The sequence below is a fragment of the Eschscholzia californica genome, unplaced genomic scaffold, assembly GCF_041429995.1.
Source record: "Eschscholzia californica isolate CP2 unplaced genomic scaffold, dmEscCali1.0.p SCAF_2, whole genome shotgun sequence".
NCBI lineage: Eukaryota > Viridiplantae > Streptophyta > Magnoliopsida > Ranunculales > Papaveraceae > Eschscholzia > Eschscholzia californica.
The window spans coordinates 45,310,386-45,326,078 of record NW_028238309.1 but is presented as its reverse complement, the minus strand read 5'-3'; positions in this window follow the sequence as shown (position 1 = coordinate 45,326,078).

Genomic DNA, 15,693 nt, shown 5'->3' with positions numbered 1-15,693 from the left:
AAGATTCAAATTAGAGAACTCTCTTCTCGTCGCTAGCACTTCATCTCTTTAGGTTAATGGCATGAAGATCATGGAAGAACTGAAAGGGGAGAACGCTTTATCTTGCTAGTACTTCATCTCTTCCCATTTCTCCCCCTCCCTCTCTTTGTAGAATCTTTCACTTTAGAATCTCTTTCTCTCTTTAACTCTAAAAAGCCCTAAAAAGTATATGAAGAAATAGTAATAAACGTCTAACCCGATACAATGGGTAGCTAACGGGCGGGTATAATCGGTCGGGACTCGGATTGGAGGCCTTGACCGAGTCCCGCCCACTAACACCCAATACAACGGGTCGGGTAAGCCCGACTCGGCCTGGGGCTCACTTCGGTCTACGAGTCCTCACGGACCGGGCGAATAGGGCCGATTCTCCGTTTATCAGACCGTTTTTCCATCCCTAAATCCAACCATCTTCAATACTGTTAAAACATTTTAATTATCAGTTGTTAGGGAGATTTGTTGTTTGGACACCCCTTTCCTATAATTGACTTGTTGTTTGGACACCCCTTTCCTATAATTGACTTGTTGTTTGGACGTCATTTTCCAGCGTTGCACTTTAAACTTCTCGTTTGACGGAATATTTCGGGATTTTTCTGTCTCTAAAGTGATGCAACGTGCAGTAGGCAAGAGATTAAAAGTATAGAGATCGCTCCTCTATGATTGATTAAATCAAACAAAATTTTATTCAATAAACTAAGTTCCCTTTACAATAAACATAAAAGGCCTATTTATAGGCTAGAAACCCTAAAATAATAGAAGTCTAAAAATACTAAAACTCTAAAATAACTAGAATTTAGAAAATTGCTAAAAACTAAGAAAACAACCAAAATTAGGAGAGAGAGAGAAATAGTGTGAGATTTTATAAGAAGTGGGTAGTTTATTTTGACTTTTAGTCTTTTATCTTTTAAAACCTCTTTTAAAAAGAAAGGACTTGATTTACCAATAAAAATTGCGCGGTCAAGATTTATAGACAATGTTTATGACATGGCACCAAAACCTAGCTAATTTGTTATATAGACTAGGGTATAATCCTTGCCCATAGGGCACGGAAATTTCTATATTTATGTTATACAAAATTATCAAATATTTTGGTCTTATACAAATATTGAAGTAATAAAAATATATTTAAAATAATAAACGAGATTATTTTGAGTTGTTTGAAGGGAGAAAAGAGGAAAAAAAAAGAAAAAGAGTTAGAGAGTTTTTAAGGAGTGGGTAGTTATTTTGACTGTTAAATAGCCATCTTTTTAAAGACTCTTTAAAATGAAGGGTCATGATTTACAAAAGAAAATCGGACGACCGAGATTTATAAACCAAAATTATGACATAACACCAAAACCTATGTCATTTGTTATATGTAGACGATAGAAGGAAAGAGATGAAGATGATGAAATGATGAAAATAGTGGTGAAGTGATAGAATCATGAAACTCACCTAATATTCAGTCATCTTAGTGGTATTATTTTATTACTAGTATCCACATTCACAAACACCCATAACAACTCTATAGTCTGACAATTATAAAATCAAAACACACATCTAACTTCAAATTCGTCTCTAAGATCTAGAACTTACATTCTTGAAATTTGTGGATTCGTAGTATTTTGGGGGACACCTTTGACATCTCAAACCCAAAAAGGGTATCATGTGTATTTCGTAAATTTTATACGTAAAATCTATTTGCTTTTTCTATATATGTTTGTTCCACAAATCAATTTTTCTATAAAATAATTGTTTTTGGCCTACTCCTTGCCCGGGTCAAGGTTTCTCAAAACCCCAATAAGAACAAAAATTTCGGACCAGGAGGACTTCCACTCGATATGATTCTGAGACATCTCCGATTTCAACTTCGAGATGCTCGGGCTTTATCCGAGCCAAGATCTTGAACAAGGCCCGAGATATCGTTGTGTTGGTGGTGGGGATATCGCTTGGTGGTTATGGTGTTGAAGGTAGGTGGTGGTGGTGGTGGTTGAAGTCTAATGGTTGAGGTGTAGTTGCGGTGGTGGGTGTGCTGTGGTGGTGGGTGTGCTGTGGTGGTGGGTGTATTATGGTGGAGGTGCGGTGGTTGTCTTGGTGGTGGAGGTGCGGCGGTTGTTGTTGTGGTGGAGGTATGGTTGTGGTGGTAAAGATTTTGTTGTGATGGTGATTGTGGTAGTGGAAGTGTGGTGTAAGTTTTCTTGTGATGGAGTGAAAGTAGATAAAATAAATAATTTGGTCATGTCAAATTCGCGTATATGTTGAACTCCAGCTACAAAAAATATAAATTCTAAAAGAAATTCAATTTTTAAAATAAAAACAAAAGTTTGTGTTACCAAACTAATTTTTTTTATTTTTTTTACTTTTCTACTTAAATAAGCAACAAAATTATTTATTTTTGTGTTGTCAAACGACACTAATTCTAAAAGGGACATGATAAGCCATTAATACTTTTTCAATTTAACAAGTCAAAATACAATTCTCCTCACCGATTTTGTGTTTTTAAAATTCTGAACGTAAAAGAAAGAAGACTGTACGTCTTATTATGTGCCCTTAAAATACATAATAGATAAACCCTATATGATCTCATCCAGAGGATTGAGGGCAAGGGAAAATGAGGCAACATATTTATGTTCAATAATCTTGACATCATTCAGTTATCTTAATTATCAAATTTTGTTGTAGAATCTTGGATATCTTCGACCTTCATCATTAGTTATTAACATTATAGGTACAAGAATATGTTGAGGATACAAATTGATTAGAAATAAATTGATGAATTGATTAGAGAAAATTTGATGAATTGATTAGAAATAATTTGATGTATTGATTAGAAAAACTTTGATGTATTGATTAGAAAAACTTTGATGAATTGATTAGAAATAAATTGATGAATTGATTAGAGAAAATTTGATGAATTGATTAGAAATAATTTGATGAATGATAATCTCATAAGAATAAAATATGAAAAATATCTTCAAATCCTAGAGATATTTTTTACCAGAATTGTTCCACAAAATCAAGTTATAAATACGCAACTTCTATCTAGCTAATACTCACTCCTCAAAAATTACAAATTCTTATTGTATTTTCTTGTTCACTCATAGCTTTTTCTCGTTCACTAATGGCTCCATCTTCTTCAACATCTAAGACGCGAATAGTGTTTCTACTAATGTTTGTTGCAATAAGCATGATGAAGCAACAATCTTACTATGCTTCTGCTTGGAATTTAGAAGCTTTACTTCCTGTATTTGCTTCTTCTCCTGTGAGCAAGTCAGAGATTCTTGCTAGTAGTAGAAAGTTAGCATCAACTCACCTCCTATCTAACAAAATGGAGTTTGAGGCTTTCCAAAGTGAATCTAGTGTTCCTAGCCCAGGAGTTGGTCACGATACGAGAACACCACCGGCTTTCCAAAGTAAATCTAGTGTTCCTAGCCCAGGAGTTGGCCACGATACGAGAACACCACCAACTTTCGAAAGTAAATCTAGTGTTCCTAGCCCAGGAGTTGGTGATCACGATAGAAGAACACCACCAGCTTTCCAAAGTAAATCTGGTGTTCCTAGCCCAGGAGTTGGTCACGATACAAGAACACCACCAGCTTTCCAAAGTAAATCTAGTGTTCCTAGCTCAGGAGTTGGCCACGATACGAGAACACTACCAGCTTTCCAAAGTAAATCTAGTGTTCCTAGTCCAGGAGTTGGTCACGATACGAGAACACCACAAGCTTTCCAAAGTGAATCTAGTGTTCCTAGTCCAGGAGTTGGTCACGATACGAGAACACCACAAGCTTTTCAAAGTGAATCTAGTGTTCCTAGCCCAGGAGTTGGTCACGATACGAGAACACCACAAGCTTTTCAAAGTGAATCTAGTGTTCCTAGCCCAGGAGTTGGTCACGATACGAGAACACCACCAGCTTTCCAAAGTGAATCTAGTGTTCCTAGCCCAGGAGTTGGCCACGATACGAGAACACCACCAGCTTTTCAAAGTGAATCTAGTGTTCCTAGCCCAGGAGTTGGTCACGATACGATAACACCACCAGCTTTCCAAAGTGAATCTAGTGTTCCTAGCCCAGGAGTTGGTCACGATACGAGAACACCACCAGCTTTCCAAAGTAAATCTAGTGTTCCTAGCCCAGGAGTTGGCCACGATACGAGAACACCACAAGCTTTCCAAAGTAAATCTAGTGTTCCTAGCCCAGGAGTTGGCCATGATACGAGAACACCACAAGCTTTTCAAAGTAAATCTAGTGTTCCTAGCCCAGGAGTTGGTCACGATACGAGAACACCACAAGCTTTTCAAAGTAAATCTAGTGTTCCTAGCCCAGGAGTTGGCCACGATACGAGAACACCACAAGCTTTTCAAAGTCAATCTAGTGTTCCTAGCCCAGGAGTTGGTCACGATACGAGAACACCACCAGCTGTTATTACAAAGTTAGCGTCAACTCACACCTTAGGTAACAAAATCGAAGTTGAGGCTTTTCACAGTAAAAAGAGCGGTCCTAGCACGCCAGCACCTAATCATGCACCAGCTGGTAGATCTCTCATATCAATAATAAAAGGTGCCGAGATGGAAGCTTTTTGACTACCTAACCAAGGGCAAGCCCACGAGAGTGGTAACTGAAAAATCTCCGGCCGATACCACTCGAGAAAATGTTATTTCAGATATGCACGAATGGTAGTTATATGGTGTGGAACATAGTCACATATAGTTAGGGTTGTGTTCTACACATATTATCTACCTATACAATTGTTAAATATATTTGTTATCTCAAGCATTATGCTATAACTTTCACGACATTCAATTATATACTATAAACCAGAGAAATGAAATGTCAACTTATTATTATTTTAGATTATGAATCAAACAAGAATTAAATTATTCTGCGATCAAGCATTATGCTCATTATTATTTATTTTAGATGCTGCGATCAAGTGAAGGATCTCTTCTAAGGTGTCTAACTCCAAATGGCAGGGTTTCAAACAAGAATTGAATTACTAAAGTGATGTAGTCACAACCATAATAAACACATATGACATCAGATTAAATAAAAAAAAACTTGTTGAAAGTTGGATTAAATAAATTAAAATATGAAGAACTAAAATTAGCAATCAAGTAGTAAATACAAGACCAAATTTTGATTGCATACTAATATACTCAATACATTTTAATATGAAGAACTAAAATTAGCAATCAAGTTATTGAATGATTGAATGAATCAATTAACAAGGCCGGTAACCCTTAGAAGAGATGACCAACGACATAAGATAATTCTCTTTCCTTAATTTAATATTAATGTACTCAATCTAATAAACTTAGAAATCAGCCGTCTTATGAAATACAAACATTTAATCAATTATTTTGAGATTTTTGATTGCTTACTACATAGTAAATACAAGAGATCTCATCACCAAGATGATTTAGTTTCACGCCTAGGATAGATAGTCTCAGTACTCAATTTTGAAGTTCGTTCTAACTTTTAAACTAGTGAGAAGTGATCATGCTGGTAACTTCACATGTAATTATACTAGCTATAACCCGTGCCTACGGTGCAGCGTATTCATTGGAGACTTTACACGTTTAAATGCAATACATTATGAATTTCACATTAATAATGAATAACAAAATATAATGGTTCATTACAAAACATTTATAACTAATATAAATTTTCATTTCGCTATTATATAAGAAAATTTTGATGTTTTGTAATTTAAATTTACAATGTTTATAAAATTTAAGTAGAAACATCATCATCGTACAAACCATTAATAAAAATAAGGTCACTCTCCTGCAAAATCAAATAGTATAAATTAACATATGAATAAAAGTAGTAGTCTTCAGAAAGAAAAGATATAATTTCAAACAAGACATTGACGGGAAAAAAAATCTGAAGTCTTCTACTAAAATGTAACTGCTAGCAATACAGATTAGTTTAGAAATTTTTGTATAACTCAGAAATATGGACCGTGCTCTCTACGCCTTGTCAGTTCCACCCGGGCAAGATGAGAAGATTAATTAAGTACTCTTATTAACTAAATTGATGGGGAAATGGACAGTTTATGTGGAGAGAGATTTAATGAGAGAGAAAGATGAGAGAAGACCAAAAAAAGAGGGAAGACGAGAGGAAGAAGTGTTGCATTGAAAGTGTCGTCGGAATTTGTTGTGGAGGTTGCCGGATTTTATGGTGGAGGTGGTCGGAGTTCATGGTTGAAGTGGAAGAAGAGGGAAGAAGTTTTTTTTTGTTGAACTATAAATACCATTAAATAACTAGAGTACTATTACATTGTCTATTCCAGTATTTACTAACTAGAAGTAAGGAACATTCATCCAAGTCTTCGATCGATCCCTCTTACGAGCCCATTTAGTTAGCTTGTCAGCCAGATAGTTGTGACTTCTTTTGATGTAGTTGACCTTTACACTTCCAAGCTTTTTACTATATCTTTAATTCTCTTGATATGTATATGTGATTGCCACTGAATAATATGCCTCGGGTTGGTTAAATGTTGTATGAGATTGATATTATCGCTCCCAATGATAATAGTATTCTGATGATGTTCTTCAGCTCATTCGATACCCTGAAGAATCGCTCGTGCTTCACTTTCTTCACTATTTCGACCTCTAAAGGTAGTTGCCTTTGCCATCAAAAAGTTTGACTCTGCATTGTGTACTATCAGACTAATGCCGATGTTAGTGTCAATAGAAGTATAAGATGCATCTACATTAATTTTAACATACGGGGAAATCAGGGGGGTCCATTTGTCTATTCCAGGTTGTTTTAATATTTTCACAGTTTTGATGTTTTTCGGATAAGCCATAATCATATTAATAATCGAGTTCATATTGGTGATTGTGTGTTGAAAACAATGATCACATCGAGTTTTCCAAATATGTCATAAAATTGTGACGAAATGTATATCATTCATTGTGGAACAAGTTTCAGTGTTGTCTTGCCATGAATAAAGAATCCAATCAGATAACGAAATGATATTCGTAGATATAATATTAAAATGGAACCATATAATTTTTGCTAAAGGACAATGTAATAGCGCATGCTCAATTGTTTCAACCTCTATACAGTTCGGACACCCAGTATTGTTATCTATGAATTTACCAATTCTGCTCCTAACCGGCAGAGCTTTCGTACAGATTTTCCAGGTGAAGAGTTGAATGTGTGGAACCGTCGGTATAGACCAAATGAAGTTCCAGTTGATAGGAGAAGGCAGAGGAGGCTGATTAAGGTTACTAAGATGTCTATACATGGATTTGCCCGTGAAGTTATCAGATTCAGTGAGAGACCACTTCATCTAATCTTCTCCTTCAGGCTGGATCGGAATAGCTTTGATTCGATTTTGAGTCGCACTGTCAAAGGTCTCATTAAGAATGTGACCATCCCATTGCTCATTAGTAATTAGTTGCGACACCTGAGTTAAATTAGATTGATTCAGATTCAAGATCGGATCCATCATTCTTGGTATCTAGTTATCCGTCCAAATTTGGATCTGCTCCCCCGTATTAACCTCCCAAGTGGTCAATGTGTTGATCTGATCCAGATGTTTTCTAAGGACCTTCAAATTCCATGAGTGATGATTCTTTGCCGGTTTTGGAGAGTGAGTATTAGGATAGTATTTAACCTTGAGGACTTGCACCCAGGTGGCTTGAGGATCAGTTTTGAGCCGCCAGGCTAACTTATTCAGGAGAGCAACATTGTCTGTGTGAGGGTTATGAAAATACCTTTCTACTTTTCCCGTCAGAAGGACTTTTGCAAAGTCGCTATGCGTTTGCTTATGCCTTTGAGAATGGCAAAGCATTGCATCTGGTATGGGGGAACGGCTGCGACTACTGTAGAAACAACAACCGTACGACCAGCTTGAGAGATGAAAGAGTGGTTCCATTTGTCAAATTTAGATTTAATTTGCTCCTGAATTCCATTGAATATCTTAGTTTAATGTTTGGAGGAAATAAAAAGTTCCAAAGTTTTTTGTTTCCATTCAAACCTCTGTACCCCAGATAATTTCTTTATTTCTCTAAATCACCACCTATATAAATAGTTGTTACTCTTTCTACTTTTAATATTAATATATTACCAAAGAAAGTTGAACAGAAGCGGAACATTGGTTTTAGGTCTGCTTTTTAAATAGTTTTTCCTAAACCTTGAAGAAAATACAGTCATCACATGAAGAACGTTAAATTAGCGGGAGATTTTATAGGCAATGCCCAAAGTTGTTAAAGGCAAGTTTGATAAAGGCAACATCTAAAATGGTTAAAGACAATGAGTGTTGAGGAGGCAATGCCTCAACCACTGTTAGGCCTAACTGCCTCGATCGCCGTTTGGTCGTTTCCAGCCGTTTCCTGACTGCTTTTTTTTCATCTTCTTCTTCTTCCATCTTCTTCTTCCTTCTTTCTTATTTCTTCTTCTTATATATAAATCTGTATTAAGGGAATTTCAAGTGGAATTTACATGCATATAGAACGTCGAGAACTTGATATATGAAATGAGTTAACTTTGAAATTTTACAGCTTTATAAGTTCAGCACACGGAACAGGAGATCCATTATCTTGTTTACTAAAAACGGTTGTTAGAATGCTTAAGCCTCAATGACAAATCCAAAGCTTGATGGGTCATAGGGGGTCTCAGACTCTTAAGGCTCACGCTAAGACACAAATTATGATAACTCTGGAGATACACATGAAGCTACCTAATCACTGTGATCATTCTCCAAAATAACTTATTTTATGAAAGCATTGAATCAGTTGTTTCGTATAGTTGGAAGGACAAGTATATGATACTTCGTGAGCTATCAGTTAGGGAGCCAGAGTAGGTAAACAAGTTACTTTCTTGGAAGGGATGAAGGTATGGTGAAAAACAGGTATTACGGGATAAAGAAAGAAAGAAGAAGAAAGAAGAAGAAGAAGAAGAAGAAGAAGAAGAAGAAGAAGAAGAAGAAGAAGAGGGAAGAAGAGAAGGAATTTTATGGTGCGGGTGAAAGTAACCTTCAGAAAGTAGCATTGCTTTTAACCAAACTTGGACATTGTTAGAAGTGACTCGAATATGGATTGGTATCGAACCTGGTTTACGACCCGCCAAGCCGAATTTTGGACCTGTTAGCAAAGCTGAATACTGAGACAGAGCTGGTATGCGAAGCAGGGCTATGAGGCAGAGCTGGACTCCGAGACAGAGCTGGAATGCGAAAGCTAGGCTTATGTCGGTGATTAGTGTTATCTGTGTATAATGTCGGTTGTATAGAGAGTCGGTTGTAGAGAGTCAGTGAGGCGGTGGGATTAGGGTTTAGTGGCTATATAAATTAAACCCTAAGGAGATATCAGTAGCACAATCTCACGAATCTCTTGTGTAAACTTGTTTGCTTATCATAGTGGAAATCATCGCGCCGTTGTCACCGTGGAGTAGGTCTCACTAACCGAACCACGTAAATCTCTCTGTTCTGTTCTTGATTGTTCTTTACTATTCCTATTGCTTGTCTTGGATTACTCGTATTGTTCACATTAACCCCGATTGCTATAACAAACTGGTATCAGAGCTGAGGTTTCGAGGTTTCTGTGATGGCGAAATACGAGATAGAGAAGTTCGATGGAAGTAACGATGTTAATCTTTGGAAGATTAAGATGCGAGCAGCATTAGTTCAACAGGGTCTGTTGAAGACGTTGTATGGGAAGGCTGCACTCGCTGAATCACTTTCAGAAGCAGAGAAGAAAGATCTCATGGAGAGAGCTCATGGTCAGATTCTACTCTGTTTGAGCAATGAGGTCTTGTGGGAAGTAGCGACGGAAACTACAACCGACGGACTATGGAAGCTAGAGACAAGGTATGTGACGAAATCTCTAACTAATCGTTTCTATCTAAAGAAGATATTATTTAGTCTAGAGATGTTAGAAGGAGAATCGTTGAAAGACCATATGGATGAACTCAACCGAGTATTCTCAGATTTGGCAAACATAGATGTCAAATTCGAAGAAGAAGATAAGGCAGTACTATTGCTTGCATCCCTACCACTATCATATGAGAACTTTGTTGACTCTTTTATGTCTGGAAAAACAACTACAACCTTTGAGGATGTTAAAGAAGCATTGAACTCGAAGGAGTTGAGACGGAGGTCAATAGAAGAAAGCAATTCAGGTGATGGTTTGGTGGTAAGGGGAAGGACGCAGCATGTGGTCGACGGAAAGGGTTGTTCTCGGTCTAAGTCGAAACCAAAGAAGTACAAATGCTTTAACTGTAAGAAAGAGGGACACTTCAAAAGGAATTGTCCTGAACTTAAGAAGAAGCCAACAGAGGCAGCAGTCATCGAAGAAGATGATGGTAGTGTCTTAGCAATCATTGAAGAATGTGAGGAAGCTATGGTTCTGGCGATCAATGCCTGCTTCGCTGAAGATAGGTGGATTCTGGATACTGGTTGTACATTCCATATATATCCTCATAAGAAATGGTTTTCCACTTACACAGTCATTAATGGTGGTAAGGTGTTAATGGGAAACGACGCTCCTTGTAAGGTGGTTGGAATTGATACTATTCCGATCAAGATGCACGATGGTGTTGTGAGGACTATAACAGACATCAGACATGTTTCAGATCAAGATGCACGCTCTGGATGATAATGATTGCAAATATGTTGGTGAAGGTGGTGTTCTTCGGGTTTCTAAGGGGAGTTTTACAGTTATGAAGGGGTTGAAAAAGAATGGTCTATATGTGCTACAGGGTAACACAGTTACCGGATCTGTAGCGGTGTCATCATCAGACAAGGAAGTTGAGACTACCAAGCTATGGCATATGCGTTTAGGGCATATGAGTGAAAGGAGGATGGCTATACTGAGCAAGCAGGATTTACTCTGTGGGCAGAAGGTTGGAAACTGGAATTCTGTGAACATTGTGTCTTCGAGAAGCAATGTCGGGTAAAGTTCAATACGGCGGTTCATAATACCAAAGGAACTCTGGATTACATCCATTCAGATCTTTGGGGTCCCTCTTGGGTTAGCTCACATAGTGAGGGTAGATACATGTTAACCTTGATAGATGATTTTTCCAGGAAAGTATGGGTCTACATACTGAAATGCAAAGATGAGGCATTCGTCAAGTTCAAGCAGTGGAAGACCTTGATCGAGAAGCAGACTGGAAAATCGAACAAACGCTTGAGGATTGACAATGGCATGAAATTTTGCGGAAACGAGTTTAATAGGTTCTGTGTAGACGAAGGGATAGTGAAACACCATACGGTCAGAAAGACCCCACAGCAGAATGGGGTGGCGGAACGTCTGAACAGAACTCTATTAGAACGAGCTCGTTGTATGCTTTCGAATGCAGGGTTGCCGGAGGTGTTCTGGGCTGAAGCAGTGAACACGGCAGCGTATCTGGTAAATATTTCACCATGTACATCTATTGAGTGTAAAACTCCTAATGAGGTGTGGTCTGGTTATCTTGGTAATTATGAGAACTTGAGGATCTTTGGTTGTTCGGCTTATGCACATGTTAAAGAAGGTAAACTTGATCCGAGGGCTAAGAAATGTATATTTCTTGGGTATGAGCCTGAAGTTAAGGGTTAGCGGTTGTGGAATCCGGCTGGAAAATCGAAGAAGTTTCTCATAAGTAGAGATGTTACTTTTGATGAGTTAGCCATGGTAACTCAGAAGGTAACGCCTGTAGATGTTCCGGAGGGTGTTGGTAAACAGGTGGAGCAGGAAGATCACGGAGAGCAGATGGAGCTTGAGATAGACACTCCGGAAGAGGTTCGGCCTCAGGTAGATGAGCAAGCTGAGGAAGATGAACCAGAGCTGGTTCATTACATTGTTGCGAGGAACAGGGGAAGGAGAGACATCCGGGCACCGGAAAGGTATGGGATGGCAGATATGGTTGCATTTGCACTTAGTGTGGGAGAAAGCATTGATGGAGGTGAACCATGCACCTATGAAGAAGCTATGAGGAGTGATGATTCACGGCAGTGGTCTCTTGCCATGAATGAAGAGATTGAGTCTCTTCAGAAGAATCAGGTCTGGAAATTAGTTGCATTGTTGGTAGCAAATGGGTTTTCAAGAAGAAGGAAGGAATCCCAGGGGTGGAAGATGCACGTTACAAAGCACAGTTAGTAGCTAAGGGGTTTACACAGTGAGAAGGGATAGACTTCAATGAGGTATTTTCTCCTGTTGTTAAACATAGCTCTATTAGAGTGATACTTGCTATGGTTGCTTTGTATGATATGGAATTGGAGCAGCTTGATGTTAAGACTGTGTTCTTACATGGAGAGCTGGAGGAACAAATCTATATGCGTCAGCCAGAGGGGTTTGAGATTCTCCGGAAAGAAGACCAGGTCTGTTTGCTGAAGAAGTCTTTGTATGGACTGAAACAGTCTCCTAGGCAGTGGTATAAGCATTTTGACACGTTTATGGTTAAAAACGGCTATGACAGAAGCAGGTATGATAGCTGTGTGTACCACAAGAAATTATCGGATGGTTCTTATGTGTATCTACTCCTGTATGTGGATGACATGCTGATAGTTTGCAAGGATATGTCTGAAATCCACATGTAAAGATCAGTTAAAGGGTGAGTTTGAGATGAAAGACTTGGGTGCCTTAAGGAAGATATTGGGTATGGAGATACGGAGAGACAGATCTACTGGGAAACTGTTCTTGTCTCAGAAAACCTACATCGAGAAGGTGTTGGAACGTTTTGGTATGACTGAGGCAAAACCTGTCAGTACTCCATTGGCAGCACACTTCAAGCTTTCGGGTGAACTGTCACCAACAACTAATGACGAGACGGAGTACATGTCTCGGGTGCCTTATGCAAATGCAGTAGGTAGCATTATGTATGCTATGGTGCGCACAAGGCCTGATATTTCACATGCTGTTAGTGTAGTAAGCAGATACATGGGCAGACCTGGGAAAGGTCATTGGTAGGCTGTGAAATGGATACTGCGGTATCTGGGAGGAACCACGGAGCTTGGTTTGGTTTACGACAAAAGGGCTGACACTTCTGGTTCGGTAGTTGGGTTGGTAGATTCAGATTTTTCGGGGGATCTTGATAGGAAGAGGTCGATGACGGGCTATACGTTGACACTCTGTGGGAGTGCCATTAGTTGGAGAGCAGTGCTGCAGTCGGTGGTAGCATTGTCTACAACGGAAGCAGAGAACATGGCAGCAACAGAGGCCGTGAAGGAGACAATATGGCTGAGTGGCTTAGTTCGGGATTTGGGTCTGAAGTAGGAGGTGACAGAGGTCTACTGCGATAACTAGAGTGTTATTCATTTGACCAAAACTCAAATGTATCACGAGAGAACTAAACACATTCACGTCAGGTATCACTTTATCAAGGACGTGATTGAACAAGGGAAGATGAAGAAAATTTCTACGGCAGAGAACCCAGCGGATATGCTGATCAAGGCAGTTACAACTTTCAAGTTTAAGCATTGCTTAGACTTGATTGGGATTTCCAGATGTTAGCCCTAGCAGGGCTGGAGGGACTATGGGTTAGAGGCACTGAGCTATGATGGTGGCAGATCTAAGTCAAGAGGAGCATATTCAAGTCAAGGTGGAGAATTGTTAAAAGTGACTCGAATATGGATTGGTATCGAACCCGGTTTACGACCCGCCAACCCGCTTACAAGTTAATGGTAATTGCTGAGACAGAACTGGTATGCGAAGCAGGGCTATGTGAAGGAGTTGAAGGAGATGTCCTTCGACCAAGGTGACAATGCGAAAAATTTGTCGGATAGGACAATTGATGTGGAAGATCATCAAGTCCGATTGATTTAGGGATCGTAGAGTTGTAGCTAGAGACCAACTACGATCGTCGAATTACGAGGCAATTCGCGGCTAACTTCGATCGGATCCTACAACGGGTTACACATAAGAGTGACAAATTGATCTAGGATATGACTAGTGCAAGTGAGATATAATCATGGGAGTGTCCCATAAACATATCTCATAGGCCTAAAAAGGAATTAGGCAAAGACAGTACAAAAAGGCCAAAAACAGGGTTTTTGGGCCTTAGCCGATTCGGGCACTTCTAGGGCTCGGATTGGGCTGATTTTTGGAGGGACGTTTACTTATGTTATGAACATTAAATATGCCAATTTTGGCTGGGTTTGGACGTCATGTCCTTAGGTAATTGAGAAAATACCAATAGTTGCTATTTTCGACTATTTCCCTAAATCTTATTCTAAAGGGTGTTTTGGGAAACCTAAAAGGAGGTGGATTCTTATTAGGGTTCTATATAAACACTCTTAGGGCAGAGAATAAGGTGTGAAATTTCTCTCTAAGCTTTCTTACTCTACCACATCAAGTAGAGAGGAGAAAGTGAGCTAATTCCCATTACTATCTATCTAGTCAAAGAAGATGAAGTTCTTATATCCAACCACCATTGGTGTGCTAGCTATACAAAAAGGTGGGAGATCAATTTGATTGCTCGTGTCCCAAGTAGAGGAGCTACGTTTGAAGCTCTTGGTCTTTCTTTAATAAATTCAATTAGTTCGAGGGAAAAGCGATTAAGGTAATCTACTATCTCCATTAGTTTAATTACTAGTTTTGCATGATGATCTTGGGGATACTAGTGTTAGACATTAGATGTCGTTATCCGCTATAAACACTAGTATAAGGGTATAAATCCCTACAGTGGCGTCAGAGCCTCTTGCAATGAACTAGTTTTTGCTAAGAATCGAACTAGTTCATATTAGATATGATTGATAGTTTGATAAATTGAGTTTATAAAAGTATTTTAAAAGTGTTTTAAAATTATTTAAACTCACAATTTGATATTATTGAATGGGATTCAATGAATTTCAAATTGAGAATCAAATTGATGATTAAAAGTGTTTTAAAAACTCAATTTGATTGAATTTCAAACTAATCCATGCTTGATTAAGTTGATAGTTATGTTTAAAAAGGTTTTAAACATAAAATTTGATTAATTTTGAATTGGATTCAAAGATTTTTCAAATTGATTTCAAAATTGTTATTTGAAAAAGTTTCAAAAACCTAGATTTTGATCCAAAATTGGTTTGATTAAGAGTTGTTTTTAAGTTTTGGAAACTTTTGAAAAACAAAAATTTGGAATTTTAGAAGTGTTCTAAAAGGAGTTATTTTGAGTTTAGGAAACTCCCAAAACAAATTTGAAAAATTTTAAAAGTTTTTACAAGTTTTGAAAAATTTTAGAAGTGTTCTAAAAAGAATTTCAAAATTTTAGAAAAGCTTTAAAATTGGAAAATAGCAACTTAGAGTTGCATAAGAAAAAAAAAAAAAATTTGGAAACTAGGGTTTTTTGGAGAAACCCTAGTGTCCGTCCAGGAAGCTTCCTGGCCGGTCAGAAGCTCCTGGATGCGTCCTCAGGACGAGTCCAGAGCAGTTGCTGAGACGCGTCTAGGACGCGACCAGCAGCTGCAACAGAAGCTTCTGGACGCGTCTTGGAGACGCGTCCAGGTCGCGTCTAGGACGCGACCAGCAGCTGCGAGGGAGCTTCCTGGACGCGTCCAGAGCACTCGACCAGACGCGTCTGGGAGGTTCTGGGTGTCTCGGACTAGTCCGAGACACCTAGTGCTGGTCCGGTCCAGCACCAGACGCGTCTAGGACGCGTCCGGTGCATGGACTAGCGTCCTGGCTCCGGCCAGGACGAGACCAGGCCTTGATAGGCCTCGGCCAGGACATGCCGGCCCTATGGGCCGTGCTATGTCCGGACCTTGTCC